Below are 6,371 nucleotides of genomic sequence, written 5' to 3' on the forward strand. Positions count from 1 at the left end.
TGCCCCTCTAGAGGACTGCTAGAGTATAGTTAAAGCAGCCATCAACAACGCAGCTGAGAGCACTGTCGGGTACGTGGAACGGAGTCGACGAAACGATTGGCTCGACGAGGAGTGCAGAGCGGTTCTGGAGGAGAAGGACGCAGCACGGGCGGTAATGCTGCAGCATGGAACCCCACAAAATGTGAAGCGATACAGACAGAAGCGGAAGCAGCAGACCCGTCTCTTTCGGGAGAAGAAGCGCAGCCTGGAAGATGCACAGTGTGAGGCTATGTAACTGCTGTGCCGTTCACAAGAAACACGTAAGCTCTACCAGAAGCTCAATGCATCCCGCAAACGCTACGTGCCGCAAGCCGAAACATGCAGGGATAAAGACGGAGGCCTCTTGACGGACGGACGTGAGGTGATCGAAAGGTGGAAACAGCACTTCGACGAGAATCTGAATGGCGAAGAGAATGTAGGCACGGGGGATCAAGGCAGTGGAGTAAATGACTATGTTGATACAGCAGAGGATGAAAACGAATCAACTCCCACGCTGAGAGAAGTTAAGGGTGCCATTAACCACCCAGAATCTATGGAGGAACTCATGGATAAATCCCAGAATATCTGGTCAGTCTTGGAAAATCTTGGAGAAATCCCAAACGGAACATCAGGATATTTCCGTAAAGGAACTCCTGGGGGAATTCTCGGAGGAACTTCTGGAGGATTCCACGAAAGACAACAAGAAAGTTCTTGAGGAATCTCAGAAAGAACTCCTTGAAAATTCACAGAAGAAACTTTTGAAGCATTCTCAGAAGGAACAGCTAGAAAATTTTCAAATAAGGAAATCTGAAGGAATTCCTTGACGAATCCAAGAAGAAACTTCTTAAGGTTTCCCAGAATAAATTCCTGGAGGATCACCAGAAAAAAAAATGGATGTATTAATATCAGTAGAAACTCCTGGGGGTCCCTCGAAGGAACCTCTGGAGAATTATCTGAATCTATCTCTGAAGGCACTCCTGGAAGAATTCCAGAAGAAGCTCCGGAAAGTACGGAAAACCAGAAAGAAAATAATGGAGAAATTTAGAAAGAACTGAAGAAATACCTGAAGCAATTTATGGAGGATTGATAACGCAGTAAGCGAACTCATTAATATTTTTTTACTAACTGAAGTTCACCCAGTAGCCCGTGGCTGTATTGTATATATATACATAACAATAAAAGAATAAATAAATAATAAATAAAATAGAATAAACGGATATTTTGAGATGATGGAGACGCATGGTCGTTTTATATAAAACTTGAAATTAAAAAAAAAAACAGTTCAAAAACGGCTTAAAGAAAATTTCTTATTTTTTTATATGTTATGTAAAAATAGTTAAACTTTCGTTACAAAAAAAAAAAACAAAAAAATAGTCATTGTGGTCCAACAATGTGAAAGTGTTAAAAAAACTGAAATTTTGACCATTTTTATATATTAACCCTGGTAGGATGTTGGGGTCAGCATGTCCCAGATAGGAACGCTGAACGTGCACTACGCTATCGTGGTGCAAAAAACCTAACATCTTAGGAGGGTTAAATATTACTATTTTTTACGCGATATGTTTTTCTAAATTCTAGAATAAATAATCTGTTCTTTCGTGGAAAGAGATTTCAAATTGGTAAATTTCAAGTTATTTTCGAGTCTATTTGTTTATGGAATGACTTACATATATGGGAGAGGAGAGAATAGAGAAAGTATTTAGAAAACTTAAAATTAGGATGAAAGTGGTCCAGTGGCTACGCATTAATCCACTAATGCGATGAGACCCGGCAGGTATATGATGATTCCAATTTCAATTATTCCTTCAAGAATATAATATAACGTCAGCGTGTATGACTTTACAGCAGGACTCTCTATCGCTCCAAAGTCCCAGCATGCTTGTAGTGCACGCATAACATAGGCGCTGAGAAGGCATAGCTACGCGAATGGTTCTTTTAAAATTTCCTTCACTGGATTGCAGCAATAATTCTTTCAAGTTTTCCATCAAAAACTGCTCCAAGGCTTCTCTCAAGACTTCCTCTAAGAATTTTTTCAGGCATTCCAACAAGGATTCCTTCAGGAACTTCTACACAAATTCAATCGAGAATTACACCGAAGTTTCGTTCCGGAGGTTCTTTTATTTTTCTTTCAAAAATTCTTACAAGTATTTCTGCAGGCATTTCTCCGAGGAGTTGTTAAGGAATTTATACAAAGGATCCCATTCTCCTCTCCTCTCCTCTCCTCTAACACATTTTTTAGAAATCATGTTACAGAAATTCGTCAAATCGGCACCCACATTTCAAAAGGGCGTAACTGCATTTACAACAAATGCCTTCTCACAAAGCTGTGGAGCGTATCACATCCCTCTCGAGCAATCAACTAGCACAAATAGAAAGATAAAATCCTCCTCTTTCGATGAATGGATGTGAATTGCGTGAGATGAATGAAATACGACCCACAGCTCTGTGAGAAGGCATTGGTTGCAAAAGCAGTTACGCCCTTTTGAAATGTTGGTGCCGAGATGATTCGTTCTGTAAAGAATTTCTTCAAGAATTCTTTAAAAAAAAATGTTACAAGGGTTTTCGGGAATTCCATTCAACGGATTCGTTTGGGAGTTCTCGAATTCCTGCTTCTGGAATTCTATCCCTTTTTTCTATCGTGTTCCAGGTTTCCTTCGGTAAAACCTTCAACAAATACGAAAAACCCCTTGTAATGATTTATTCCACAATTTTTCCTAGGGTTGCTTCAGAAATTTCTCCAAAGGTTTTTGAAAAAGTATCACCAAAGATTCTTTTAAGAATCCCCCTACAAACTGCTTTGATATTTGTTCTACGTTTTCCTTCAGGAACTCCTTCAAGGATTCCCGCTAAGGTAGTTTTCAGGACGTCATCCAAAGATCCTTTCAGAAATTTCTCCGTGGATTTCTTCTGAAATTACTCTGTAAATTTTTGAGATTTTATTTTTAGGTCTGCAGGAACTTTCCTTTAAAAACTTCCTAAAAAATGTGTGAAGAATTTCTTAATTACTATTAAGGATTCTTCAAGGAACTTGAAAAGTTCTGGGGTTCGATGCAGTTTCAGACTAGTAATTAACTAGCTGTATCTGAGATTGAACAATAAAATTTTGTAAATAAGAAAAGATTGTAAAAAAGTGTAAAAAAGCTAGGGATTTAGGAATAATCTGGGACACTTAACTAAACTAAACATTCATTGACCACTACAACACAGTCATTCACAGGGCTAATAATATGCTAGGGTTAAGCGTTTCTGCTATAATAACTTATAGCCTATACACAATAGAGTGAGTCAACGTTGTATGGAGAAACTTTAAATTCGACCGTATCAACCCGGAATAAAGCTTTTTCAATCTATATTGGCGTCCAAAACAACTGTGCAAAATTTGGGAGCGATTGGTTGCATCCCCGTATTCCGCATTGCGATTGAAATTTGTATGGAAGTTAGTATGGGAAACGTACTTTTTGCATTTTACTCATAAGTTGAATTCTTTTGTTTAATACCATGTAACTAATGACGTTAAAGTATAGCCTAGGATATGCCAAAAAACTTTGCCAAAGACCGCAAAGTGATCCGACGCTTGTGAAAAAAGTTATTCGCCTGGTAACTTAGGCCTAAAATTGAGATTTAATTGTTGATGTTTTTTTACATTTTAAATGTCAAGCACCACCAGGCAATCTGTACGTTATAACTTTTTTCACAAGTGTCGGATGGTCTTCGGCAAAGTTTTTCGGCATATCCTAGGCTATACTTCAACGTCATTAGTTAGATCGTTTTAGACGAAAAATTTCAATTTCCGAGAAAAATGCAAAAAAGCACGTTTTCTTATACTGAATTCCATACAAATTTCAATCGCAATGCGGAATACTGGGATGCAACCAATCGCTCCCAAATTTTGCACAGTTGTTTTGGACGCTAATTTGGATTGAAAAAGCTTTGTTCCGAAAAATCGACTTTGTTGACCCAGTCTACACATTTAAAACACTTTATATTGCCTATGTTAGACCTATTTCAGAATACTGCAGCACTGTATCAGCTTCTTTTCAAAATTATGGAGAAAATCGTAAATTCAATCAAACAAATCTGCACTTTTACCGAACGTTAAAACAGTTGCAAAAACCATTTACCCAACAGACGACCGCACAGGAAGGAAACACAGCGGCACTCGCAACGCACCAACAGTAAAGGATAACCGCCGACGACAATGGACAACCGTTTGACTGACGAATCTTCCGAAAAATCTCGCGCGCGTTGCCAATGAAAGAAAGAAAGTAAATCGTGCTCTTCAATCGTGCGTTCGTCCCGAGACTTGAATTGAAACTGACTGGCAGTGGCTGGTCGAGTGCCACTCCAGTTTGGTGCGGCCCCAAAAGGCGCGATGGGTGACGATGACGACGGGACGGGCAGGCATTGGTTGTGGGAGTTACTTCGTCACAAGCCGGTATCCACCACACATGTGGGTAGGTTCCGCGCGCTGTTGGACTTGAATGGGATGGGACACCGCGGCGGCGGCGTGCAACAAAACAAACGGCGACGGGACGATACTCTCTGAGGGGAACATGTGCGCGCGAACTTTTTCGAAGAGAACGTAGAGAGGATTTGGTGAATAAAGTGTTGCAAAACAGAGACTGTGGTGCGTGGGTGTGATGTTGTGCAACATAAAGAGAGTTGCTAGTGAAGTGCGCGCGAAAACGAGAAACTGCTCGAAATGAGCAGAGCATGCTTGTTTGATAATTTCTTTTCTATTCCACTGTAGCACTTATGTAGCGAGTATTTAAAAGAATCCTGGAACTATCGAAATTCGATCAAATCGACTATGTGCTGGTAGGTGGCCGACCCTTTTTTTTTATCAAGTTTTTTTATTTGAGGCTCAATCGCGTATAACGCTTTATGGAGCCGAAGATCTCTTTTTGTACTTAATAATATACTATGCACAAGATAATAACTTTTCAATCATGTTTGCTAGCAATTGGTATGGGCCAGGGTACTCGTGGCAGCTCGAGGTTGGAAGGTTACATTTTGAAGGATGGACAGGGTGAGGATTGGACCAAAGGTTTTACTACAGCTCATCCGGAGCAAACAGCAACTTGCTGGCGTGTTCGGTGCCTTGTGGTAAAGAGCTTGTATCCAATAGTTGTGCTCTGGAGGCGTCATTTTCCGGCCATTGCCAATCTACGTGGTTGATATCATCATTGATTTACTCCTTTCGCAAAGCGCGATTACCTATAGCACTAAACTTTGCACTTTTTAACAACTAATTCAGTAACAAATTTTGAAAACGACGAATAATCAATGGTGTAGCATTGATTTGATTATACGTCGTTTTCAAAATTTATTTCTGAATTAATTAATTAGGGTAAATCTAGCCACGCGGGCGGTGGAGAAAACACTGTAATACGACTGCAAAGAGTGCCGTATGATGACCCTGTCAGCCTACTCGTACAAACGCTCAGTAAGGAACGATGGCCGACACTTCTCGATCGTCATTGATGTTAAGCGGGCCGTACACGAGCATCAATATTTCATCAATATCGGTACTTATTGTCGGATTTTTTTGTTTTTTTTTTTTTTTACCATTTCGTTTATTTGTGAGGCTCACTTGCTTAATTGAAAGCTCTACCGAGCCGATAATCGTTTTAAGAAAGTTTTGTTATTAAAAAGCTAATCACAATATTCAATAAAACGTTCTGCGGGCAACCTTCTTTTTGGGAAGAGAACCAGAATTTGAGCTCGAATTTGCAAACTGCTTCCGCCGTTCCTTCGCAGTCTGGTTTTCGATGGCTTCCTTAATCGCATAAGCGACCTCCTCTAATTTCTCCATATTTTCCTTACATAGAATATCCTTTTGCAGGGCTGATCCGGTTGCACAAGCGTGTGCCTGTGTCTGCTCTGTTTCTCCAGTCTCCGAGGGGGTTTCCAGCAATTCTTCGTCCAGGACTTCGATTACTTCGTCAGCCGATACCTCCGCCAAATGCTCTTCTTCCGATGCTCTTTGGATTCCGGAGACCACTGTGGCATACGATACTACCGATGACACATGCGATTCCTCGTTTTGTTTCCTATTCCGCGATTTCCGCTGTGGGCAGCTGTCTCTTCGATGACCTGTTTTGTGACATGAAAAACAAGTGTCTTTCAAGCCATCATAAAACACATTGGCTTTTCGACCCGCCACATCGATTGATGGGGGGATATCATGTTCCAGATCCATAAACACTCCACGCACTCCAGTACACACATGGTCGAGGCCCAAATTCACGGGAAATTTCTCCCGCACTATTCTGTCTATCTTCCCGTATTCTCCGAGAACTGATAACAGAACGCCGTCCGACAGCTCCGGCGGCAAGTCGAATATGCGAACG

General features: G+C 40.7%; 1 protein-coding gene across 8 annotated transcripts in view; it reads right to left on the reverse strand.

Annotated features, from left to right (window-relative positions):
- LOC109410067 (growth hormone secretagogue receptor type 1) overlaps positions 1 to 4,335 on the reverse strand; it is a 484,121-nt gene extending 479,786 nt beyond the window's left edge. For all 8 annotated transcript variants that reach the window (XM_062846362.1, XM_062846363.1, XM_062846361.1 and 5 more), the window contains exon 1: positions 4,140 to 4,335. The gene's annotated coding sequence lies outside the window, so the exon portion shown is untranslated. The remainder of the gene's footprint in view (positions 1 to 4,139) is intronic.
- Between the last annotated feature and the right edge of the window lie 2,036 nt (positions 4,336 to 6,371).

Source organism: Aedes albopictus, chromosome 1 (genome assembly GCF_035046485.1).
Source record: "Aedes albopictus strain Foshan chromosome 1, AalbF5, whole genome shotgun sequence".
NCBI classification, from domain to species: domain Eukaryota; kingdom Metazoa; phylum Arthropoda; class Insecta; order Diptera; family Culicidae; genus Aedes; species Aedes albopictus.